This window comes from Neovison vison, chromosome 13, assembly GCF_020171115.1.
Source record: "Neovison vison isolate M4711 chromosome 13, ASM_NN_V1, whole genome shotgun sequence".
NCBI classification, from domain to species: domain Eukaryota; kingdom Metazoa; phylum Chordata; class Mammalia; order Carnivora; family Mustelidae; genus Neogale; species Neogale vison.
In genome coordinates this window covers 56,631,715-56,659,507 of record NC_058103.1, presented here as the reverse complement: position 1 = coordinate 56,659,507, position 27,793 = coordinate 56,631,715, and the positions used below count along the sequence as shown (strand labels likewise).

General features: G+C 34.2%; 1 protein-coding gene across 2 annotated transcripts in view; it reads left to right on the top strand.

Moving 5' to 3' along the window:
• LRFN5 (leucine rich repeat and fibronectin type III domain containing 5) overlaps positions 1–27,793 on the top strand; it is a 244,753-nt gene that overhangs the window by 135,587 nt on the left and 81,373 nt on the right. The gene's annotated exons all lie outside the window — the stretch shown is intronic.

Here is a 27,793-nt window from a genome sequence, read left to right as displayed (position 1 = left end):
TTCTTAAGATATATACTTATGTGTTTATGAATGAGATTTTCCTATAATCGTCTTTTTTCATATACTTAATGATAACACTGCTTAAGAAAATGCTTTGGGAGAAAAATAAATAAAATAAAATAAATAAAATAAAATATAAAATAAAATAAAAATCTTTGGGGGAATATCGTGTCCTTTTATATTTTCTAAAAGTGTTGATGTAAGGTTGAAGTTATTTCTTTTTTGAAAGCTTTGTAGAATTTAACAATGACAATGTCTAAGCCTGGAATTCTCACTGTACAAAGATTTGAGATTACAGATTTCACTTCTTTAGTGATTATAATACTCTTCAGGTTATTCAGTTCCATTTAAGTTAGTTTTGAAAGATATATTTGTTTTCTAGGAGCTAATACCTTTAAGCTAAATATACTTTTATTATTTTAATGTCTGTATCTTCAGTACTATTATTTCCTTTTTTATTCACAATCTTGGTTGCTTGTGCTTCCTTTTTCTTTTTTAATTTTAGTAGTTATCTGTGAACTGTTCGTGTATTTTGTCTTTTAAAGGTGTAACTATTGGTATTGTTGATATTTTCTCTGGTATATTTGTTTTCTACTCAATTAATTTCAGCTTACATCTTATGATTCCCTTCCTGTTACTCCCATGAATTATTTTGATGTATTTTTCTAACTACTGGAGTTGCATTTTTTTTTTAAGATTTTATTTATTTATTTGAGAGAGAGGGCATGAGCATGAGTGAGGGGTAGAGGGAGAAGGAGAAACTGACTCCCCACTGAACAGGGAGCCTGATGCAGGACTTAATCCCAGGACCCTAGGGTCATGACTTGAGCTGAAGGCAGATGCATAACCAACTGAGCCACCCCAGCATCCCTGGAGTTGGATTATTTTATTTTATTTTTATTAATTAATTTCCAATCCTAATTCCTAAGTAATATGTAAACATAAGGCTAACAATTTTTGTTTTGTTTTAAGTACTGATTTAGTTGCAATACTTACTATTGATGTATAGCATTTTCATCAACATTCAATATAATTTTTCCTTTTTGGGGTTTGTTTTCCAGTTTTATTGAGAATTAGCTGACACACATCACTATATCAGGATATTTTCTTTTTTACATTTCTTTTGTAAATTGATTATTTAGGAATGTTTCTCATTTTGTAGGAGTTATGGTTGATTTAAAACTTCATTCATTTTAGTCAGGAACCATAGTTTTTCTGTTTAAATATGTTAAGATGTTGTCTTATGGACTTACATATAGTCAAATATTTAAATTATCTATAAGTGCATGACATAACTCTCTTATGATTGTTGGGTATTATGTACATTATATATTCACTGGAGTCACCTGTTTACTGAGTGATTAAATCTATATACATTTTGCATTTTCCTTTATATTCTGTTAATAATAGAGAAAGATATGTTAAAATCCCCAGGTAGTGTCTTGAATTTACTTATTTCTTCACAAAATGGCAAAAGGTTTGCTCTCTGTATTTTGAGTCAATGCTATTTGGTGAAAATAGATTTAAAGTGTGTTGGCCTCCAGGTAAATTGAAATTCTTAGCTTTATGAGCCAATTTATTATCTGTATGATGCTTTTGCCTTAAGGTAATCATTTGATTACCTATTTTTTAAAATGTCTTTTAGAAATCATTCTAACTTTATTGAAATTATAGTTTAGAATTTCAGTAGACCACTGCTTATAAAATACTTCAAGAATAATTTGAAGATAAGATGATAACAGATTTGTCATAATCATTTTCTCTAGAAAGGTAGATGATTAATCAACATCAGGAGAAGAGTTCAGATGTGGTTATCTACCTGTCTCATGTGCATAATGGATTTACTTGCTTGTAAGGACTGACCAGTCATCCTTAATAACAAAGTGAAATCAATATGTTATAATAGGTAAAAATGATTAAACTTTTTGCATATGGTATATTGTCATTTTAGATTAACATTTGTTTCACTTAATTTTTCCCCAAATGTTTATTCAGTTCTGATATGGGAAGTAAATGTTTCAAGACTAATTAAAACTTCGATTGGTAGTTTTTGCCACAATCATTTCACTTAAAAATTATTTCTTATTAATGGTGTCACTAAATATCTGTCTTGGTTTGTTACTGATAAAAGTGCCTTTGGCAGTACCGTGTTTACATTAAGAGGCTTATTTCATCTCATTATTCAGGTTATATTGCTGTAGATGAGATATCCATCCTTTATTAGAGGATGGAGTGGGACATTCTTTATTTAAAGATGAGGCTATCCTGAAAATTTTTGCTGGATAAGCCTTCTGAATATCACTTAGTTACTAAGGATTGATTACTGATATATCTAGAAATTTAAGACATTGTAAAAAGGAATGCAGTTCCTTAACTTTGGTTATCCAGTATGGTAGAACAGCAAATTGTGTTTACAACAAATGTGATAAATGCAAATACATTAAAAAATCATTTGTAAAACATAGCAATCACACAAGTTTGATATGAGTCAGACTTTTCTCTCTACAATATGATATACAAAAATCCCATGCTTATAATAAATATATATTTCATTCTTGAACTAGCTTTCTTAGAAAATTTCATACCATTAAAAAGAAGAAAATTTCATAACATTAAAAATTTTGTAATATAATTTTTCTAGAAAAGACTTTTTTATTTGTGAACATAATGGCATACTTTTTATTATCTCCAATGCTTTATATTAATTCAGAAGACCTATTGCTTTAGACACAGGACCACTGGCTTCTGGCAGGGTAACATTAAATTTTATTGACCAAACTGGGACACTTTCATCTGGACAAATGCGAATCCAGCCAGTATTCTGAGGCAATAGGCATCCGCTGAAACTCATCCAAACATAACCATATTATACAATCACCCTACTTCTAAAGAAAAGATTAATACCAGTGATCGTCCTGCCAATGAGAAATGTGAATCAAGCACAAAGAAGATTGCTAACTCATCAATTTCTAGCTAGAGATTTTTGCTGTCAGATGTTTATTTATTTTTTGATAATATATACTTGAATGTCCCAAATGTTCCTCAAGTACATTATAACCGGAACTGAATGTAACTTTGGAAATCTATTGCCTTTGTATTCCTTCTTCTTGCCACAGGCGAAACAGGAGAGTTATTAGGGCCTCCTCTTGTAATCTACTAGTAATCTGCCACCAACTTTATTGATTTTACTCATCCTTATCATTCTCATTTCTACTGCTTTGATCTGTCATATCACGCCTCATGTTTATAAATATGGCCCCCTCCACAACGGTATTCTTGTCTGTGGTCCACTTCTGTAACCTCATTACATTTTTAATCACATCACATTTTTAATGTGACAATTTAAGTCACACCCACATGAAAAGAATATAATCACTTCCTAGAGATTTCAGGAAATTTCAACTGTATCCCAGGATCTGCAATTTTCTCATAATGCTGTACTTCATCCATGTTCTACCTCTGACCATTTCTCTTTCATCTGTATTTGCTTTGTTTAATAATACTAGGGTGTTCATAATCCTTGCCTATCATATGATACTTCAATAGAAGACTGATGTTGTAATTTTCTAAGAATGTAATTTTGTCTGATTATAATAGTCAACTGTGATTATTGTAGAAAAATCACAAAATAAGAAACAATAAGTAATTCATAAACATTACTCAGATATTACAACTATTAATATGTTGCCACAAGACTATCTAATATTCTGTATCTTTATAAGTTTATGGATGTGAATATATATGGGTAGATAAGTAAATTCATTGAAATTGTATTTTATATAGAGTTTCAGAATTTTATCGTAATCATCAGCATTCTGCGTTATTTCATGTTCTTCAAAAATAAGTTTTTTAAAGGGCACCTGGTGCCTCAGTCGGTTAAGCATCTGCCTTTGGTTCAGGTCATGATCCCAGAGTCCTGGGATCGAGTCCCACATTTGGCTCCCTGCTCAGTGGAGAGCCTGCTTCTCCCTCTCCTTCTGCCTGCCACTCTGCCTGCCACTCTGCCTACCTGTGCTCTCTCTCTCTCTCTGACAAATAAATAAAATCTTTATGTGCTCGCTTCGGCAGCACATATAATAAAATCTTTAAAGAAAAAGTTTTTTATAAAGGCTAAGTAATATTTTATTTGTGCATATCTTAGCAAATTTAACCTTTGTTATATTTTATGTTATGAATATTTTAATATATCACATAAATTTTTGTTTGTATCTCTACTTCATTAGATAGATTTCCACATGACTCTCTCTGGCTATATTGCCCTAGTTAACAACCTCATAAACATTGAAACATGTATGCCCATTTGACTGTCCTATTTCTTACTTTAAGCATGTTCACTAAACAGACACTTACAAATATTTTCAATTGGTTATAGATAATTGGGTATTCAGTTCAATTGGGTATAAGATAATAATTTCTTAGTATTTTTCTATGTCTTAATCATTAAAAGATTTTAGTATAATTGTAATATTTCTTATTTTTTGTCTTTTCCATTTACATCCTTACTTTAAAAAATTAATTTTGTTTAAATTGAATGCTGAGAGCCTTGTCTTATGTATTTGTTGCAAATATTTTCCTATTTGGCACCAATATTTTTTCTAGTGGTTTTTAATCTACTGAATCTTACATGTTAAATCAAATGTATCAAATATTTTGCTTAGCGTTGATCCTTTATGCATAGAAATTTCTTGTTCATCATGAAATTGACTAGTCTACCATGTTTCCTTATAGATTTTTATAGTTTTTAATACTGTTTGTCTCTTTTGCCATTTGGAAGTTAATTTTGCTGAGCACCATGAAATATGATACCCAGCTGGATTATTTTCTCAGTATTTAACAGAATTTCCAGTGCCATTCATTAATGAATATAACACCACTCCATTTTGTGATGATTGAAAAATTTTATATTTAAGTTTTGGTCTTTGGAATGTATTTTTATCTATTAACTTGTTGATGCTTTTGATAGTATTGTTCTATTTTAAGTTTGTATAACTTGCTAATATTTTTCAATATCTTATTGGAAAAGTGCTTTGTCATTCTTTTTTTTTTAAGTTTCTTATCTAAATGGGATTCTATACTTCTCTATTTAGAATTTGTTAAATTTCCCTTCAAAGGAAAGTTTTGGATTTTACATATGTAAATGATAATATGTAAATTATGCAAATTATCTGTCATCTTTGAGAAAATTGACATCCCGGGTATTCATTTGTCCCACTCAAACTATTCCTTCATTTTGTATTGTAAGTGTTTCTTATAAGAAATCTATACTTCACCTGATGTATCTAACATCCACATATTACTTGTCAGTTTTAAAATTTACTGTGCTTACATTTTCTAAGACTCTTGTTTGGGGTGCCTGGGTGGCTCATTTGGTTAAGTGGCTGACTTCAGCTCAGTTCGTGATCTCAGGGTCCTGGAATCATGCCCCACATAGTGAGCGGGGAGTCTGCTACTCTTTCTGTCCCTCCCTCTGCTTATGCTATCTCCCTCTCTCTATCTCAAATGAATAAATAAAATCTTAAAGGGAAAAAAAAAAAAAAGACTTCTTGCTTTTCCTGATCTTCTTGTTACTCAGTTTTTCTTTCCTTTTTTAGGTTTTCACATCTTTATTTTTGATAATCAACATTTTTTCACAAGTGATTTCCTTTTGGACTTCTCTATTTCTGTGTCATTCTAGGCTTACTGTTTGCTTTCTAGGCCTCCTATAAATGGTTATACTGGAACCTCCCTTAATGGCTCTTCTGGTTGGAACAGTGAATCAATTTGTTTCTTGGGCCATAGGTTTTATTCTTTCTTGGCTTACTCACTTTATTGCAGCAGTTTTCAAATACATCCTAGGAAAGTTTTGGGGAAGAAATCTTGGTGAGATCTTCCATATCTGGAAATCTTCTTAATTTGTAGGTTGGCTTTAAGACATTGTTCCACTTCTTGCCTGCCCCAGTGTTGCTGACTAGAGTCCAATGCCCATGTGGCATGTTTTCATTTCTTCCTCTTTAGAAACTTTAAGAACTGTTTAATTTATTCATCCAGTCAACAAATAGTGACTACATGCTATGTTTCATTTTGTGTACTCAAGACAGGACATTGAACAAAGTAGACAAAATTCCTGTTCTCACATAGTTTACCAGAGCTAGGAAAAAAAGACAAGCAATTTCCTAAGGAACAGTTCTAGGAATAAATCTTTTTATAAGCATGTGTTTAGCATTCAGCAGACCCTTCAATTAGAAATGTTTTACCCTCAAGCAACAGGAATTCTCTTATATAAATTTTTAATGATTTAATTCACTTTTTTTTTAAACTGAAATTTGTCTTCTTAGAGGTTAAACTTCTCTATTCACTTTTTATGACTCTTGTGCCTGCTGTCAGATTTTCTACTTTTTTGTTTCATTCAAACATTTGGGTCACTTTATTGATTTTATCACATAATCCTATGGATTTTCTCTCATCCGAACATATTGTGTACATTCATTCTTGTCTCTTACTATTCACTTATCATAGTGTTATACTAATTTTTATCCATGTAAATTTATTTTAATCTTTTGAGGGCTACAAATTGAGGATTTCTTGTAAGGTGTTGTCTTTTTTCATTATAGTTATCTTTTCTTCCTGCTATTTATTTTAGCTTATTGATTTTCCTTGGATGACCTGAAAACCTTAGTTGTATGTTCAGATTTTAAAATGAAGTATAAATCAAATTGGGAGCATTGTGCCTGATCCAGTCATACTTACTACTGAACTTAGGTTGAGGGTAAGAAGATAGATTGCTGGCTGCCACAATGAGTCGAGAGACCACTAAAAATCAGAATATGGAGATTTTTGCTGTAGAGTATGAGTAACCAAAAACTTATTCTAATCCTTGTACTGTTTATTATCTTTGTTGTAGGAAAACTCATAATTTTTTGCCTGGGGAAGTACAGAGTGGATTGCTGCCAGACACAGCAGTGTGTGTGTGTGTGTATGGGTGTGTGTGTGTGTGTGTGTGTGTATGTGTTTGTATTTGTCTCTTTGTCTCTTTGCTTGGGTAGGAGGAGCATATTACTGAACCAAGTAAAAACTCATAATTCATCCCTTTGTTTTCTACTCTAGATTTCATTTTCCATTGTACTTAGCGTTTCCAGGTATAACTTCTTTTGGAGTGGATCTTCAAACCTGTTTTCCTCATCCATGTGGATACATTCTTTTAAAATTGACTTACTGTCAATTTTATGACTGGGCACATGAGGTAAATGCATGTGGTTAGTGTTAGTCTCTTACTGGATTTGTAAGTTGGGAAAGTGTGGCTTTTGCTGCCCTTTTTTGTTGTTTTACAATTTTTAAGTGATGGATGGTGTTTGTGGCCTACACATTTTTTTTCTTTTTTTTAATAAAGAGCACAATTGAAGGGAATAAGAACCTTTGTCTATGAATTAGAATCAGTGGAAAGGCAAGGAAAGAAATGAAACATTTATTCATTTTCAGTTATTTGTTAGATACTGAACAAAGTATTTCGTTTAACTAACAGCAATCTTGTGATCCTGTATTATTGTAACCAGCTACAATTTCTAAAAAGCATTTCCAAAATCTGATACCTTACTAGTGTGCCATGTGGCTCACTTAGAATTTGAAGTCATATTGCATCCTATAATTATTTTCCTGTATCCTTCCATCTTTTCCCAAACAGCTGCCACCAAATTGGAAGATCCTAAAGGGCAGGATTTTGTGCAGTTAGTATCGTTTCCTAAAATACTGAGCATAGCTAGCAACAACAAAAAATTCTCAGCGACTGTCTCTAAATAAAAAGTAGTTAATAATTTAGTATTTTAGCCCCACAATGTTGGACTTCCTCAAGTTTAAATAACCCAAGATTAGTAGAATTGAGGAGTTTGCAACTATGTATACATTATCTAGTTTATGCTTTTTTTGTAAAGAAATGGTACGTTCTGATCATGACTTGTTAATGTAAATAATTTGTAATAATTGAATGAATATGTTAAAAATGAAAAATGTACAAGCAATTTATGTATGCCTAGTACAGAAGACAGCTAGAGATCCAGGCAAAACAAATAATACAATATCCTTATTTAGTACAAATTTAAGCATATACTATATAAATGAGATGCAAATGTAAGTCAGTAATTCACTAATAAGTGGAGTAACATTCTTTTTTAATTTCTAAGTATATGTGATAGAGGAAACATATATTATAAAAGTAGAATAAAAATTTAGATTCTTTGTCCTTCTTAATTCATAAGTGTCCCCTGAGGGAAGGACTACAAAGTCAATTCAGAGAATATTGTGGAAAAAATCAGTGGTACTGACAAAGTAGTATAAAAAGAGGGGGAGACTTTAAAAAATATTTGTTCTCAACAGTAAGACTCTAAAGAAAAAGGGATAAAATTCAAGCACTTCTTGACTTCTGAGTAAACGTAAGGTCTGGAGATACATATATAGTATTTAAACTTCTCAATAAACTACAGCAAAGTTAATATTGCTCTTTTATATTGATATATCATGACATTATCTCATTCTAGCTAACAATATCAGATATCAATATGAAATACATGTGGGAGGATTGGTAAGGAACAGGAAAAAAACTGATTTTGAAACCTAATACCAATATGGTCTCTGGCATTAGCTGTAAAGGCTGAACAAAAGTCTTCAATCACTCAATATCTACATGTGAAAAATGCAAGAGCAATCCCTTAAAAAAATCATTGTGCGGATTAAGCACATGTATGTTTGTAAAGCATTTAATAGAGGGCTGAGTAAGGATAGGGATGCAATTACTGACGGTTAAAATCTTGCAAAGACATTTATGTCTTTTTCTTCGTCCTTCATTCTGAAATTAATGTTTATTAATAATATTGAACTTGAGTCATCACACCCACCTGTATACCTCTTAAAAGACAAGAACACTTGTTCTTACACTCAAAATGTTCTTTTCCCTTACTATTGACAGTCACTTCAGAGTTAAGGTTTTCTGTGCTCCATCAGTGTCCCTCATTTTTCCAGTTTTCTCCCAAACCCATTTTCTCCTCTTCTTGATGGGTCCTTGAGGAGCCTAATACTCACAGTCTGTGCTCATCATCCTGGATGTCGGGGCACTTGAAACACCCTACGGAACGTGTTTGAGATGGTAAATAGGTTTTATCTCACCATGCCAACTTTGAATGACTGGGAGTGACGGCATCAATCAATGAGAAAGAATGAGAGAAAGCTCTAAAACCTTTGGGAGAAAAACACTATTTGCCACAGAGAGAGAAGGAGGAGTACCTTACCTGTGAGCTCATTGACATCTCCACTTGGATACATGGTAATGTTTACCTTGAAAGAATGCAGAACCAGGAACCTCACCCAGGGTGAAGAAGCAGAATGAGAATGGGCTCTAAATTCCTAGAATAGGGAGACTGCTAATAGTCAGCCTTAACCATGGTAAAATTTAATACTCTAGGACGACATTTTCTTAGCCTTGAGTTTTCAGATCCTGCAAAATGAGAATCTTTGCTTCTATGTACGAAAATTTTAGGGTAAAGTCACAGTGAAGATGCTATGTGAAGGGAGCAATGTTTTTATTTTTTTGTTTTTTGTTTTCTTTCCTTGCCTGTAACATTAGGCTCTGAAACATAACATTTTTTTGATAAATCAGTGTATAAGTTGCTTATCAAGTGTATACAGTGGAAAGACAGTATCTGAGAAGGGTCAGGAATTATTTGGCATTAAGATGGGAACAGAAAATAAAAGGAGAGGGAATTAGATATTATTAGAGACAAATTTTAACACCATTTAATTTTGGAGGGGAGGATATCATCCTTTCTTATTTGTGTTCCAGGTATAGAAAATAAATTTTATAAGACTATTTCACGTCCTTAGGTGCCTGGCTGGTTCAGTCAGTGGAACATGCAATTCTTGGTCTCAGTGTTGTAAGTTCAATTTCCATGTTGGGCATGGAGCCTACTTAAAAAATAAATAAAATTAAAATTTAAGAAATAAAGAGTATTTCATGTCCTACTTAATATGTATGCCTTAGTAGTGGTATCAAGACAAAGTGAAACTTTTAAATTATATACTCTCCCCTAGTAATAGAACCAAACAAATGAACTAACACAAAAATTGTACTGGGAAAGCAATTAGCAGTTTCCAAATAACATCACATTCTTTGTATGTAAAAATCAGTCTATTTAACTAATAAATTATAGTTTATATGAATTATTACCAGAATTAATACCAGGCATCTTCAGTATTTTTCATTGATTTTTGTGATCGGTGTTTTTCATTGATTTTTGTGATCACTAATGAAGATATATATGTAATGTGATCAGATTACAAAAGCTAATTTAACTCATTGAGCAGAGGATTTGTATGCATACATTTTAATCATGGTGTTGTTTTATAATATCATTTGTAAAATGATACGCTTAGAACAGTGCCTGGAACATAGCAAGTTCTCAAAACATATTTGTTAAATGAATGAGTGATTTGTTCTCTTAATTTCTTTTCTAATTTTTAATTGCCTTATAATGTTCTGAACAGAAATGGACATTACCTCTAAAACTAATAAACATTTGGAATAGAGATGTACATTTCCTTTTTTGAAATCTCAGTTCATTAATTCTAGAAATAATTACTATATTAGCTATTTCTTGTATTAAAAATATCTCTAGGTTGTTAGTGGTGCTAATGGTTTTATTGCAGATGAAGGGAGAGAGAGAGAGAGATCAATGTGAATCAAGAAACAGATGGAGGATAACGTTACTAAGATTAGCTACAGAAGAAAAGCAATAAATAGCATCTGTATTTTCAATTTAAATAAAAATTGGATTACAGCACAATTCTGTGCCTGCTTTGTCCCTGAAGCAAGACTTTGGATGTCAACAAACATCTGAGCCTTTTATATGGGAAGAAATGTTGGCCAGATTGATAATCATGAAAGTGGAAAACAGATCAGGAATATTAGATTACATTTTAATTCTTATATATTATATGCAGAGAATAAGATATAGAAGGGAAACTGAACCAGTTACACAGGTGCCAGTCATAAAAAATTCTCATGAGTCTCCTCAGGACATGCTCATATCAGACTTTATTCAAGGATAGGTAGGGTACAGCAGAGCGGGGACGAAAATGTAGGCACTGAATAGGGGCTGACTTGCTTTCTGGTGCAGTTCCTCAGGCTTCTTTTTTTGTTGCACAGCATGACTTGTTCTTCAGTTTATGAGCCATCAAGATATGTATGAGGAATTTTGGCTTCAGGGAGTGCAGACGAAAGTGTAGTGGGGTCTTGGATAGACCATTATCCTTGTAGCCAGAGCAGACTATAAAGCCAGTTAAACTAATTGTAAAACTATTTGTCTATATATCCCTAAGTGATGGAGACAAGCTAATCCTGGGTGCTAAGTCAAGAGTATCAAACTTTAAACAGCACATAACAAAGCACTAGTTAGCTTTTGTTGGCCTTACTGTGACCAAAGTTCAAGACTGGATGTCCAGGAGCCCCAAAGGTAAGCATAGTGATAGCCCAGTGGAGCTGTAAGATAACCTTCTGCGGAGACATCGCACAGTTAGATAGGTATATACCCAGCTCAGTGTAGGTATCTTGAACACCTCTGGATTGGACTGTTTTTGTTGCGTTCAGTATTCAGGGAATATAGACATATGTGCCACCTGTCTAGCCAGAGTTTACTACTTTTTTCCTAGGGAAAACACAAATATATGACATGAAAAAATATGCCAGGTAGTCAATTGCTTTTTTATTGCACTATTACCACTAGAGTAAATAGAGATATTCCTAGAAGTATAGCACTTAAGATGGACTTTTAGCAACTGAAGGCTTTGAAATGATTATATGTGGTAATGACCAATATTCTAGGTATCTTTAAGTAATAAACCAGGACCAAAGCCACATCCTTTATGCTGTATCCATATACTTGGTGGAAAATGGAATTGGGGCACAGTATGATTGAGACTTAGCTGTGGGTTAAGATAGGATTCATTTAAGATGAACTGAATTCTGAGGATAATTCAAGAATATCAATGTATGCAAAACTGATTTCTAGGAAATCTAATGTCTAGAGAAACCCGAGTTAAAAGACTGAGCTTTGACCACCAAGGTCTGCCTAAGCTAAGCAGATGCCCTTTGTATATGAAAACAAAGTACCCTTGTCTGTTTGCTCTACACAGTCTTGGAGAAGTCCACTAATCTCATTGATAAAGCAGTCCCAACTGTCAGAGCTACTAGCCTGAGCCATTCTTTCATGGAGACTCTCTTTATAGTCACAGTTGCAAAAGCTTGAGAATCTAGAGTTTTTCTGAAGCCCCATCCCTAAGCCACTAAAATGGGTGGTCCAAGCCTGATAAGCAGTTTGCTACTCTAGAGGAACAACTGCTCCCCTACCTTTCACTATTTGCTCCTCCAGCACTGACCAGAAAAGATTCAACATCTAAACTGGATGAATTCATACCAACTAATAGAATCAGTATGAGAAAAAGAAATAAGATATGTCATGTAAGAAGAATGAGTGATACAAACATTGAGAATAATCCGATATTTTAAGCAGAATCTAGAAATGAAAACATGTATATAGACTTGATCTTATGCCTATTGAATATATATGACTGACTAGATTTGCCAATCAGTTAAATAATTTTTTTGGCTCAGAATAGCACTGTGACTTTGTATACATCTATTAAATAATAGAAATCACTTTGTTCTAAACATGTAGTCTAATGTTGGGCAAAAAATTACTACTGATGATATGTTATCAGAATTCAGCATGCATATTTAAGCATAGATTTTCTTTTTGTAAGTAGAAGATTGGTCTAGACTATCTTAAGAATATGGAAAATCTGATGAAACTCAGTTCAACAAACACTTACTGAGTTTATAGAATGTGTTAGGTACTAAAACTGGAGTAAATAATAACTAAATTCTGCTTCAAGGAGATCCTGAGCACTAAGTGTGAAAGCGAGGAGGCACGGACCAGTGTATCAGCTGAGGGGATTGTGAAGTGGTTTTGGCGTATTTGAGGTTTAAAGTAGGAGCAGCATGTGATGAGAGAACCATAAAAGCAGGAGTAGGTTAGTAAGGGTTTGAATGCCTTGCTTTGAAGAAAGGTAGAAATTAGCATGAGTACCCTCCTGCTACTCCCATGGCCCATGGATGTGGGAATGTAAGGAGCAAAAACTCAACATCCAGTGTTTGGGAAGCTTAAGTGGAAGAGAGGGTTCAAACCAAATTTACAGATTATTATTGGCCTCCTGTGGTGAGGAACTTTGGGCAATTAGAAATTGGAAGGGTAAAAATAATGTTGAGAGCAGTATGTAATGTCTAAAGAGTCTACATAGCAGCATCACATTGTAGAAACTGTGTAGTGCCACAAAACTCTTGTTTTCTGGTCTCTTTACATTCCAATCTATGATAAAATGTAGTAAATGGACCCGTTTTACTCTTCTGACTTTTTATTAGAGATTCAACTATCCCTGAAAATGTGGGCATTCTCTGTAAGCAAGCTCTTAATACAAAGTCTGTATCTTTAACCTTTATAATCCTCAACATTTTAAGAATGCCTCAAAATGTTAAGAAGTCAAAAGGAAGAGAGAGAGTTATGGAAAGACAGAGAGAGGGAGGGCACAAAAAATTATTTTATAAGCCTGGACTATCTACTTTCTGGGACAGATTTCACAAAGGGTAACCTCATTATAAGTTAATTAAATATTCCAAATCCATTTGTCATTTAACAGATAAAAATAAAAATTTTACCTATACGAAGATATGTGCACTTGTATTAAATTCCTCAATGGTATGAGCAAAAGAATATATAACTAATTTAAAACTAAATTATCAAAACAGCATGATCTGTGGATGACTTTTATTACAGGAATTTGGATTATTACATAATTATATCATGTTTTTTAACTAGGAATTTCTGGGAGAAGATTTTTTTTTCCTGAAAAGACTAGCACATTAAAAATTTTACAATTTTAATTTCTCTATTTCTTGGGAATTATAAGAATAATTAGTTTCTAAAAGCGAATTAAAATAGACATCTTATATTTCAAGACATTTACTTTTAATTTCTTAATAACCTCTGGAGGTAGGAAAAATATTTCATTTTCAGATAATGATATCCTGATTGTTCCCAATTACACATATATAGGCACATAGAAAACTTGCAATTTTATGTCTGTATCTTCAGCCACATGTCAAAAGTAGACATAAATACATCTACAAATTAGCTAGACAAAATCCAAAAAGATCTGTTCTATAGGAGGTACTAGGTATATTTTTAATGATTTGTGCTCTCTGGGTGGCTCAGTTGGTTAAGCAGCTGCCTTCGGCTCAGGTCATGATCTCAGCGTCCTGGGATCGAGTCCCACATCGGGCTCCTTGCTCGGCAGGGAGCCTGCTTCTCCCTCTGCCTCTGCCTGCCTCTCTGTCTGCCCTGTGCTCGCTCTCTCTCCCTCTCTCTCTGACAAATAAATAAATAAAATCTTTAAAAAAAAAAAAAAAAGGTATATTTTTAATGATTTGTGCTCTCAAAAAGACCAACCAAAAGAACATCAAACTGCGTCCTCTGTCCTCTCTCACTCAACAGAGAATATATCTGAACATCCTGAAGGAGATAACCAAGGGGACAGATTCAAGGATAACCCAGAGAGTGCCATTACCAATGCAGAATAATGTTTCATCTGTGTACAAATCAGACTCAAAGTAAGCAAAGACTGCTCATTGGCAAACTGGTCTTGGAGGTACCGGACACATTTATTCTTGAACCTGTTTATGGCATGACAAATAGCCTAACCCAGAAGTTAAGCAGGATACAGATGGGACCAGCAGAATCAGTTAAGAACAAGAAACAAAGTTTAAAAACACAAAATAAGAGCAGGGTGAGAGGGGAAGAAAAGAATCAGTAAAGAAATTTCTGTTGCCATTAGGATTCATTTCAAGAAGCAGGAATATTCACCTGCCTGGGCTTAAAGAACCGATGAGGCAAACTCAAGCTATACCAGTTAAACAATTGGTCCCTGAGACTAAGTCTTCTTGAACTTTTCAGAGACCTATGGAACTATCAGACTATAATTTTTTAAGGTGAACATGTATCAAAGATTTATTTAACTCATTAATGAGGGAACCAGTAGGATGATAAACTGGTTCCTACTGAGAAACCCGTTGTTTCTCAGTAAAACATGTATTATCATGCCTGATATGGTGGCCTTTTCCTTTTCTAATTACCTTCCCTATTTTCTCAATTTACTATCTTTGAAGCATAATACTCTGCCTCACCTATTCTTATTCAACATCGCTGTGAGTGTACTCATTTTATCAAGTGCATTTACCGCATTTTGTAATTGTCATTTACACTGTAATTATGGCAGTTATCTCACTCTTAAGAAAGGCTTTCCTCAGGAAGAAAACCATAAAAGACTCTTAACTATAGAGATCAAAGAGGGTTGTTGGATGGGAGGCAGGTGGGGGATGGGGTAGACAGGTGGTGGGTATTAAGAAGGGCACTGGTTATGATGAGCACAGGGTGTTGTATGGAAGTGATGAATCACTAAATTCCACCAAACCCAATATTACTCTATACGTTAACTAACTAGAATTTAAATAAAAATGTGAGAAAAAAAAAAGAAAAAGAAAGACTTGTATGTTCTGTATAATGATATTTTAAATGATTGTATCTTTATTACCCTCTGAACAGTATTCCACTTAATATAAATCAGTATACTTTCAAAAGCAAATGTGTAAGTTGACATGTTGATGAAAAGTTTCATGAAGGCAGTTGTATTGACCTAAATCTAGAAAGGGGTGAAGAGTTGAAGAAACAGAGGAACCGCCCTGCAGACTAGAAGAAAGACATATCCAGATATGTGCGAACTGAGGAAACCAAGAGGAGGGGGTTAACTGAAGAGGGGTGTGTGTTCAAGTGATGAGAAGTAAGATAAGAAAGTTGTTTCTCATCCTTAGAAATGACTGTATTCATAGGGCTGGTCACTTATGCAGGTAAGATTTCAAGCAAGATTCTGGATACTAGTTTAAATTGGTCATATAGTTCACCCAGATCTGTTTCTAATTTACGACAGAAACAACTATTTACAACAATTCATAACCATTCTAACAATTCCCTCCCTCTGTGAACATAATTCAGAGAGCCAATGCTTTATAGCATGTCTTCTAATGTTTTCTAGTTATGATCTCATTAGTCTGGTCTATAAGGGACTACCCTTTATATATATATATAAATAAATAAATCTATCTATCTATAATTTTTTTAATTGACAGTTAGTGTTAATTTAACAGTAGCAAGTTTTGAATTAAATTGAGTGGTCAACAAGGTGGAGAACATAGTCCTTGCCCAAAAATAGATTGTAATGAAATTGGGGATATAATAAAAGCACATAGGGAACCCTCAGACCGATAACTATAGAACCCATATGAATGGGAAATTTGTTAGGGCTCCTGGGTGGCTCAGTTGGTTAAACGTCTGCCTTTAGCTCATGTCATGATCCCAGCATCTTAGGATCCAGTCCCTAGTTAGTGGAGAGTCTGCTTCTCCCTCTTCCCTTCCCTCTCTCTCCTTCTGCTCCCTCTCTCCCTCTCAAATAAATAAATAAATAAATAAATAAAATCTTTAAGAAATAAATGAATAAGTGGAAAATTTTGTGTGCAGATGAAAAGCATTAAAGTCAGCAGTAGGAAAATAAATCTGTAGAGATACAAATAGATCAGGAAATACAATTCTGCCATGAACCACGAACTGAACTTCATGTTTGTCTGCATCACAAAATGAAATCCCTCAGCAACCTCAGAATCCTAATTACTCATGTTTCTCAGATGATGAAATTGACAAAGTCATTAGCTCTATCAGTATTACTCAAATAGTATGCAACAGAAAAACCAAAAATCTAGACTTTTTTACTTTAAATGCCAAGCCCCCCTACATTACCTATGTTTTTTTTTTTTTTTTTTTTTTTTTTTTCCCAATTTATTTATTTTCAGAAAAACAGTATTCATTATTTTTTCACCACACCCAGTGCTCCATGCAAGCTGTGCCCTCTATAATACCCACCACCTGGTACCCCAACCTCCCACCCCCCCGCCACTTCAAACCCCTCAGACTGTTTTTCAGAGTCCATAGTCTCTCATGGTTCACCTCCCCTTCCAATTTACCCAAATTCCCTATTACCTATGTTTTAAGACTCTTCATAACTTAAAAACTGTTTGAAGGTGATAGTATTTTTGTTTGTTTTTGCTTTTGCTTTTTATCTAGCACATACGATAGGAATGAGATTTTAGCAGAAAGAAAACAGCAAAGAGGGCATTAAGACAACCTGAAGATGATATCTGAATCCTAGACCTTTCTGTCTGACCAGAGAGGAAATCAGTGCTATGGTCTCCGAAGTTTGGGGATGGTGTTTTCTTCTTGTTTTTTATTTCTTTATTTTACCTAGCCTGTAATTTATTCTGCCAAAGAATCCAGGAGAAAGGACAAAATCTTGCCTTCTGTCTCCAGATTAGAAGCTGGACTGCCTCAGCCCTAAATATCATGTCACATTAAATTGTAATAGTAGATCAAACAGTTCTTTTAATAAAGACATAACTGGACAGTACAGAGTTAGAAGACCTAAGTTTAATCTCCTTAACCTCTGCTTTGCTCTTTCCAGGGCTCTCACAGGAGGGTCCCTCTGGTATTCATCTCACTCCTGAATGCAGAGAACACGTCCCTTGACACCAGGTTCCTTGTGTCTTGCAAAGGCTGTTGCCTTAGGTGAGCTTGAGAGAAATAAGTAAAACACTATTGATTTTTTCTTTTGGTCTTTACAGCAGCCCTAATAGGGGAGTTTTATTATTATCATCTCATTTTATAAATGAGAAAATGATACAGAACTCTTTATCATTATGCAATACTTCTTGTTTCTTATCACTAGATTCTAACTCTTAACTCTCAGCCATCGAATACCATTCCTCGGTTCTGGCGTATGGAATGGTGTGTTCTGGTCCTCTAGGTTGAGCAGGAACGTGGCAGGTGCTTTGACTCCAGTCTACCTTATCTACAAAGATTGCTGTTACCCAGTTTTCTCTTTAATTTCTTGTCATGGAGAGTTAATTTCCTTCTTAAAACTACGTAGTCTAGTTGTACTTTAAAAAGGAAGCATTAATGCTAATGTACAGTTGTCCCTGTTCCTTGGGTATTAGCCCAGGCCTTGTTATGTTAAGAGAAAATTTATTTTCCTCCCAAGTCTGAGTTTACAAGTGTTGCTCCTGGTAGCAGAACTTCTCAGAGCTTGGCAAGAGAACGGATGTTTATGCTTATATTTAGTAGGGGATCAGTTTGAAAACACTAAAGTTTTTCAAGTGATATTTTCAAGTTACAGAGCAGAAGCAGATTACAGAGAATCTGAAAACCTAGGCTAAACAATTGCAGCATGACGTTTGAGTTGCTGGTCACACCTTTAAACTATGAGGTACCTTTTATGTTGTCTTCTTTTATATCACTGTTTAATCTGTCACCAAGTATTATGAACTAATGTCTCCAAAATATATCTAGGTGTCGAAAATTAATCTCCCTCTTCGCTTCTACTAATTAATTCAGACATCTGTTATCTGTCACATAGATAATTGTAATAACCTTCTCATTAATCTTTCTGGTATTAACAGAATTTTATGAGAATCACATGAGTCAATACACACAAAACTCTGTTCATGTATATATAGTAAGCACCCAATAAATGTTATCATAACTATTTTTTCTCTATTAATTCTTCCCATTGAAATTAGAGTAATCATGTCAATATTTAAATTTTATTAAAGTAATACAGATAGTGGTTCAAAATGTAGATTGTTACAGAAAAGGAATATAACATTTCCCTGGTTTACCATTCCCAAGCCATAGTCCTGCTGCACAGACCTGTTATTTCTCTCCACATTTGTGAATAATATTTTTATATTATAACTCTTTATATTTCAAATGTACCTATTTTTTTAAATGTCTCTTTTTTTAAGATTTTTTTATTTATTTGAGAGAGAGAGTGAGCAAGAGAGAGAGAGAGTATACAAGCTAGAGGAGGAGCAGAGGTAGAGGGAGAAGCAGACTTCCTGCTGAGCAGGGAGCCTGATGTGGGGCTCTATCCCAGGACCCTGGGATCATGACCTGAGCCAAAGGCAGCTACTTCACTGACTGAGCCACCCAGGCGCCCCACCAAATTTACCTTTTTAAGTTAACTTATCATCATAGTTTATTGTGGGCTGGCTCTTCCACATTTTTTTCTCACTTCTCCTTCCTCTAGTCCTATTTTTTATTAAATATTAATATTATTATTAAATCTGTAATAATCATTAATATTCTTTTGGTTATAAAAGTAAGCATTATTCACTGAGACCATACTTCCTTATCTTTACAATCCTGTATTTTTCCTGGATGTAGTAATATATTTACTTTTTTCTTTTGCCTGGTTTTCTTTGAATCCACCTTTATTTTTTCCAAAAGATCCAACACATATACAACATGCATATGTCTACCAAAGATTTCACTATGTTCTGATAATTACTTTATTTTGTTTTAGTAAACTAGTTAACTAATTTATGAATGAGAGTTACTACTTTCCATGCCTTCAGTTCTTTGGTTTTTAAATATGTTATTACTAATTGTGGCTTCCATTTGTTTTGATGCTAGAACTTTTTGTAGTTTTCTTATGTTGGACGAATTTTTCCTGGATAATGTATCTTTTATTCTCTTGTTTTATTCTCATACTTTTCTGAGTCACAGCATCTATTAGCTAGCTTCCAACTAGCATGTCTAAAAATGTTTTGTTTTTCTTTCACTTTTGATGGCTAGTTTTGCTGGGTAGAAAATTTTTTCTAGGTTAAAATATATTTCATATAAGTTTTTTTAATTTATTGCTTCATTGTTTTTTAGCTTCCAGTTTTGATATTATGATATCCAATGCCATTTTGATCTTAAATCTTTTGGTATGACTTGTTAGTTCTCTGTACATTTGGGAATCTTCACTTAAACTTGGTTTATTTTCTTTAGTTCTGGGAATCTTTTATAGCTATGAATATAATTATCTTTTCCCCTCTGTTTCCATTATTCTTTACTTCACAAAAGCATATTTATCTTTCTCTTTCTATTTAATACTTAATGACATTTCATTTTAATTCCTGGATACAGTACTCAACTGTATCTTCAACTCTTTTTTTTTTTTTTAAACTTTCAATTTCGTTTGTCTTAATTTTAACTTATAATGGAATTGTTTTTGTGTCTAGTTTATCTTTTTTTTTTAAATTTATTTATCTTAGTAAGAGAGAGCACGCAAGCAGGAAGAGGGGTAGAGTGAGAGAATCCTCAAGAAGACTCCCACTGAGCAGAGAGCCTCACACTGTGCCAGTCCCATGACCAATGAGATCATGACCTGAGCCAAATCAAGAGTTGGGCACTCAACTGCCTGAGCCACCCAGGTACCCCCAGTATCTTTTTTATATAGATTTCAAATACTGACTTATGAATCAAGTTAAGAATTTATTTACTTATTTGAGAAAGAGAGAGAAAGAGAGTGCACATGAGAAGGGAGAGATCAGAAGGAGAAGCAGACTCCCCGCGGAGCTGGGAGTCCGATGTGGGACTCAATGCTGGGACTCCAGGATCATGACCTGAGCTGAAGGCAGTTGCTTAACCAACTGAGCCATCCAAGAGCACCTTATGAGTGAATTTAAACAAAGAACAAAGCTGTCATTTTTTTAAGAGGTGGAGGAAATGTCATCACTTCATTATGTTGGCTTTGGGTAAAGAATCAGGAAATCTTACTATTTTTTTTAAAGATTTTATTTATTTATTTGACAGACAGAGATCACAAGTAGGCAGAGAAACAGGCAGATAGAGAGGAAGGGAAGCAGGCCCCCTGCTGAGCAGAGAGCCCGATGCGGGACTCGATCCCAGGACCCTGAGATCATGACCTGAGCCGAAGGCAGTGGCTTAACCCACTGAGCCACCCATGGAAACTATTGTCTAAAACTTTTGTTTTGGTTCTTTAACCTCCCATCCCTTCCTTTCAAGTGCAATTTGCCATCAAGTTTTAAATAGATGTTTTATTTTGTGTGTGCAAATTAGATATGTCATTTTGATTTTTCAAGTCTGTGGCTCTTTCTTTTCTTTTCAACCATCACCAATGTGTTAAAGTGTATTGACTATTGTTGCCCCTTTGGTTATCTTTGTTTTCTTGCATTAATTTCTTATTTCATCACTTTACCATCATTTTCAAATGGTTTTGTGAGGTGGTGATATGCAGATAAGAAATTGTTTTGAAGATTAACTATAACCAACTCATGGTTTCCAACCCTAAGAAATTTTTTATTGCAGGGGCACCTGGGTGGCTTAGTCAGGTAAGTCTCTAACTCTTGACTTTGGCTCAGGTCATTATCTCAGGATTGTGGGATTGAGCCCTGTAGGGCTTTGCACTCAGTTTGAAGTCTGCTTGTCCCTCTCTTCTCTCTCTTTCTCAGATAAGTAAATAAAATCTTTTTAAAAATGTTTTAGGGTACTTGGGTGGCTCAGTCAGTTAAACATCTGCCTTCAGCTCAGGTCTTGATCCCAGGGTCCTGGTTTAGGGCCCTGTGTTGGGCTCTGTGCCCAACAGGAGTCTGTTTTTCCTTGTCCCTCTGCCCCTCTTCCACTCATGTGCACTCTCTCTCTCTCTCAAATAAATAAATAAAATCTTATTAAAAAGTTTCTTGTTGCACTGTAAATACTGTGCAGATACCTCAAAGGCCACTCATACCTTTTAAAACAATGTTGTACCATACTTCCCTTACCATGAAGTTCTAATCTTGGCTGACTTCCTTTAGTCCTTCAAATGCCACTCAGGCCTTTTCCATTTGGGACATTTTTGCATGCTCTTCTTTTAGTCTGAAGTGTTCTTCTGCTCTCTTTTGACCAGGAATGCACTTTTCCTTCTGCCATACCAAATTTAACTGTCCTTCAATCTAAGAAGTATTTTCTTTCTTTTTTTTACTTATCACAGTAAGTGCCCCATCTGTTTGATTTACCATGCAACCCTAACAATATAGAAGATACCCAGTCTGTCATTTGTGAAATATATACCAAATGATAAGAATGACATGTTCTGATATTGACTCTATATGGCATTTCAGTAGATTTGTTGTTATATAAATTACAAAGCAGTATAGAATAATGATTAAAAACATAAAATTGGAGCCAGACTACTTGGGTTTAAATTTTGGTTGTTCTAGTGCCTATCTATATGCATGTAGTTTAAGTGCATTGATTTCCTCTTCTATAAAATGGGGAAAATAATACTATGTAACTCCTAGGGTTTGTAAAAATGAAATGAGCTAATACACATTAGGTGCATATGTTTGACATGTTGCAAGTGCTATGTAATTGTTGGTTGAAAAATTTAGTTCTGATTAACACTAAGTTAAACAGATCAACTTAGCAAAGGTAATTTACTATGATCTCATAAGTAGTTCCAGAAATATGAATTAGCTTTGCCTAATTCATAATTTGAAATTAAAACACATATAATCAGAGCAAAATTACCCTTACTTACTAGATAGAAATTAATTAAGATCAATATCAAGTTTATTAATTTTGAATTATATGTACGCTGTTTCCTCTCACATTTGTGAAACTTAGTGTCATTTTAAAGCTTTCTCTTTTATGTTAGCATACTAGCACTTTGCATAGCAAATAAAAGCAGAGCTTTTAAGATAAGCTCATGATAGCAATTGAATTTCTCAGCTGCACAAAAATAGATCTGTGCATTTATTTCTTATTTTCATGAAGAAGTAAATTGTAGGCAATACTAGAAAATGAATATAAGTGCATAAAAATATAGAAACGTCTTAAAAATTACTGCTTATGTTACTTGGAAACATACATATATTTGAAAAGCATGTATTATCGCTTCTCGGCCTTTTGGCTAAAATCAAGTGTGAAAAGCATATATTTGCATGACCCAGAGAAATGTCAAGCCAGATACACTGTAAAATAATAGGAGCAAGATGTACTGGAGGAAAATGAAATAGAAATGCAAATATGAATGACATATTAATTTATTAGTCATTCCCTAATAGTATAAGCACCATATGATTTTAAATTTTACTTCAGAAATTTAAAAAAATTTAACTTTCTAGAATTATGACAACAAATCCACAGGTCAACTGTTTGTTTTACAAATTAAAACTTCACTAATTATGGGTCACCTAGATGGCTGAGTGGGTTAAGCCTCTGCCTTCAGCTCAGGTGGTGATCCCAGGATTCTGAGATCGAGCCCTGCATCAGGCTCTCTGCTTGGGAAGGTGGGGAGCCTGCTTCCCCACCCTCTTTCTGCCTACCTCTCTGCCTACTTGTGATCTCTGTCAAATAAATAAATAAAATCTTTAAAAAAAACTTCACTAATTATGATTAAGATCTTGATATCATTCTAAAACTTAAAATTTAGACCCTTAGTTTTGACAATGCTTTATTTGTGTATAATTATTTTCTGAAGTATCAACAAGTTTTATTGCTTATGTGTTTCTAAGTTTCAGAGCTAATTCTAGTTTGTTTCTCTTATACTTTACTTTCATAATAAAAGAAAACAAACATGCTCTTCACTGCTAGTTTTATTATGTGCTTTGTGCTTTTTTTCCTCAAAAATTTCAACTATTGCCCTTCAAACTTGCACTTGCCTCAAGGTTATACTTAATGTTGAGTGTTTGGTTCATGTCAAAAGAGGACTGTATCTGTTCACAACAAAAATAAGTGAAAAATTGTTTTACTCTGAAACTGAAGTAAGTGAAAGAGAAATACTTTGCTTTCTCTAGTCATAAATTTTATGTCAGTAGAACAGACTGTACATTTTAGATTTTAGATATGGAGAAAATATTTCAGACTTAGTATGCTTTCTTCCATTATTTTTCCTAAATACAAAACTTCTGCTTCATTTTTTTTGTTCTATAATACTAATTAATTCATAGTTATAATAGTTCATGTCTTGAAATTTGAATGGATCATCTATTTCTTAGGTATCAAATTAGCTTGAGAGGTCCATAGTGCTGACAGAATCCAGTTACAGAAAAAAAAAAAAAAAAAGAATCCAGTTACAGTCTCCACATTCTCTAACCAAAAGCAAACCAACCAGGTAGTGGATGAAGATACATTATATTTAGAGCCGTGGATGTATAGGTCATCTTTTGCCAAATAAAGCAGAATGTTCCTTTACTTCAGCCCTCATATCCTCCTTTTGCCTTTTCTTCTCTAGATGATGATACTTCAGGACATATGTTTGAGTCTTTTCATCATGATGTTATTTCTTTTTTGAGCTTGGCATAAGTGATGTTCACCGAAACTTATCTGAATGGTAAAAGAGTGAGGAAAAAAAAATTCTCTATTCTACTTCTCTTCTCCAGGTGATTGAGATAAATAGGTAGATAGATAGATAGAGATATATATCTCTCTCTATATATATACATATCACGCCTCTTTTTTCATAACCAATAATTATTTAACAACAAGGACACCCAAAAATCAAATGTCCAATGTTGAACTCATGACCATTTTATCTGAAACCTACTCTTCCCCTCACTTTTCTCAATATATTCATTCAGTTTCTCAGTTTGGAAACCTAGACGTCATCCATGGCAACCTTCCATTTCCTTACCCATTCAAATCTAGTAAGTCAATAAGTCCTATTTTTGTAAAGATTTTATTTATTTGAGAGAGAGAATAAGCGAGAGAGCACAAACAGGGAGAGCAACAGATAGAGAGGGAGAAGCAGCCCCCCCAACCCCCGGTCAAGCAGGGAGCCCCATGTAGGCCTCTGTCCTTAGGGACCCTGTGATCATGACCTGAACCTAAGGCAGATAGATGCTCAACTGATTGAGCCACCCTGGTGCCCCTTAATAAGTCCTATTGATTCTCCATCTTCATTAGTTCCCACATCTGTCTACTTTATGTCAAGCTTTACTGTCAACACTGTGATACTCAAGAACACTGCCATGTCTCACCCTGAGTATTATATCATTGTCTTTCTCTAAAGTTGAAAATATTTACCGCAGACTTCATTTTATGACTTTTCCATATCCATACCTCTTTATAACTATCTAACCTTATTTCATGCAATTTCCTTACAACAGTTACTGGATTCATGACTCTTTCTCAGTTGTATGACAACTCTGTATTTCTTGATACAGGGCCTTACACATCTCTTTGATTGTCCTATTCTTTCCTTCTCCTCACTCATCTCTCTTCTATGTTTTATGACTTAACCATTACTCATTTACCAAAATTTAGCTTATGTTTCACTTCCTCAGAGAAGTTTCTCACTTCTCTGATAATATAGTCATTCCCAGCTTTATAATCCTAACATCGTCTGCAAGTTTCTTTATATTAGTCATTTTCATAATTACATTTACTCCTCGTCACCTCTACCTCCACTATACACCACATGAAGACAAAGACTAATTCTGTGAACATAGACTCATCTTTTATATATATAGTCTCTTTAAGATAATATAAAAACAAAATCCACAAATAAATTTTTAAAGAGAATTGTATTAAATTTCAATATTACCAAAAGGGCCACTGAGATCATGAATATTTATTTCCATGAAGAGATCATACTTTCCCATTGAATTATTTTTAGAATGTATTTCATGAAAATCCTACAGTTTTCTTTATGTAAAATTCATGATTACCAAGTTCAGACAATTTGTCAACATGGCCTACAGATCTATAATCATTTCAAACCTCCTCTATTCTCTCTGAACTTTGGAAGAGCAAAAGCACCACTGCACTTGCCCCAAATCTAGCAGATATTCTCTCCTTTACAGAAAAAGAAATAAAGAAAGAGCGCCAGAAGAGAACTCCCTCAGCTTCCTACTTTTAGGAGTAAAAATGTGCCTACATATGCATAGATTTATTTTTTCCTTCCCCTTTTGAAGTTGAGGAGAGATACTTCCCCTTTGTGGGGCCAGTCCTTTTGCCCATAATTTGATTGATTTTCCCTTCTGCTTCTTGTGGACCAAACTTCTTTTCAAAAAAATTGCTTCAACACTGTGACTTCTGAACCATTAAATATTTCCTCCTTTTTTTTAAAATACAATTTTCTTCACAACATTAACCAAAAAAATACTTAATATTTATTTCCATTTCTATAAAGTACAAAAACAAGAAAAACTGATCTAAATATGCTTTAAAAATTTAAGAGAAGTTGAAAAAAATAAAATAAAATTTAAGAGAAGTTGAGAAGGATATATCTGAGATGCCATTAATGTTTTGTTTCTTTATGCAGATCCTGGCTATATGTCTAGTTTCATTAGATGGATAGATACTCATCAAGATATACATTTATGAGGGGGCCCTGATTGGCTCAGTCAGTAGGGCATGTGACTCTTGATCTCGGGGTTGTGAGTTCCAACCTTATGTTGGGTGTAGACTTTAGTTAAAAAATTTTAAAGATACACACACATGTGAAATGTGCAATTTCCTAGCCAAATATTATACTTAAAAATAACTGTAGGAAAAAAAAATTCCCTTCATACTTCATCCCCTACAGATTATCCTGTCCTTTCATAGCTAAGATTCTAGAAAATGTTGTCTTCATTTCTTCAGTTTTCACTAAAATAAATTTGGCTTGTGTTCCAATCACTTTACTAAAACTGCAATTCTGTGAGAAGTTCTATAATAAACCTACTTTGGTTCTCCTATTTCTCAACCTCCCTTTAACATTTGGTATTGTTGTGTGCCCCTTCCTTCTGAAAACAATTTCCCATCTTGTTGTTCATGTTTCGCGCCAGGTACTCTTAGTTCCCCTGCTGTGTGTCCCTTTCCCATCTTTACAGATCATAAGACTTTAGATATTGAAATCCTTCTGAGTAAAGGTCTTAGCTTTCAAACTCATTCTATGCATTTCCCTTAGGTAGTCTGTCCTATATCTAAGATTTTAATTATTTTCTATATAACAGTTATTTCAAGAATAATTTTCTTGGGGCGCCTGGGTGGCTCAGTGGGTTAAGCCTCTGCCTTCGGCTCAAGTCATGATCCCAGGGTCCTGGGATCGAGCCCCGCATTGGGCTCTCTGCTTAGCAGGGTGCCTGCTCCCCCCACCCTCTGCCTACTTGTCATCTCTCTCTCTCTTCCTGTCAAATAAATAAATAAAATCTTAAAAAAATAAAGAATAATTTTCTCTGGCTCAGATTTTACTGAGTTTCAGTCTCATTTTGGTAGATGCTTGCTTTATATTTTCATTTGACTATTTCATAGGCATTTCCAATTCATATCCAATATTGAATTCATTCACCATCCTTCCCTCTCTGCCAAATGGTGGCTTCATTCCTTTTATAACATCAGACTACCAAAGGAGGTCCTCCAGTTGTGTTCTATTTCAGTGAATTATTTCTGTTTCATCTCAGAGATGTCCATCACATCTTCTCCCATCTCTTTTTATAAATCAAAAATCAGGTCAACCTTGACATCTTTCTTCCTCACCATAACACCAAATATACCACAGTATCCTGTTATTCTTACTAAAAACTATTTATCCAGTACACTGTTTTTTCTCCATCTGTTGCCATTTTGATCTTTCTGATAAATGATTGCAATACCTTCCTTACTGATCTTTTCTCATCTGCTCTAAACTCCTCCAGTCCATTTTCTATATAGCAGTTGTGGGTGCCAGGTGCTCAGTGGGTTAAAGCCTCTGCTCTTGGCTCAGGTCATGATCCCAAGGTCCTGGGATAGAACCCCACATCAGGCTCTCTGCATCAGGCTCTCAGGCTCTCTGGCTCTCTGCTCAGTGGGGAGCCTGCTTCCCCCTCTGT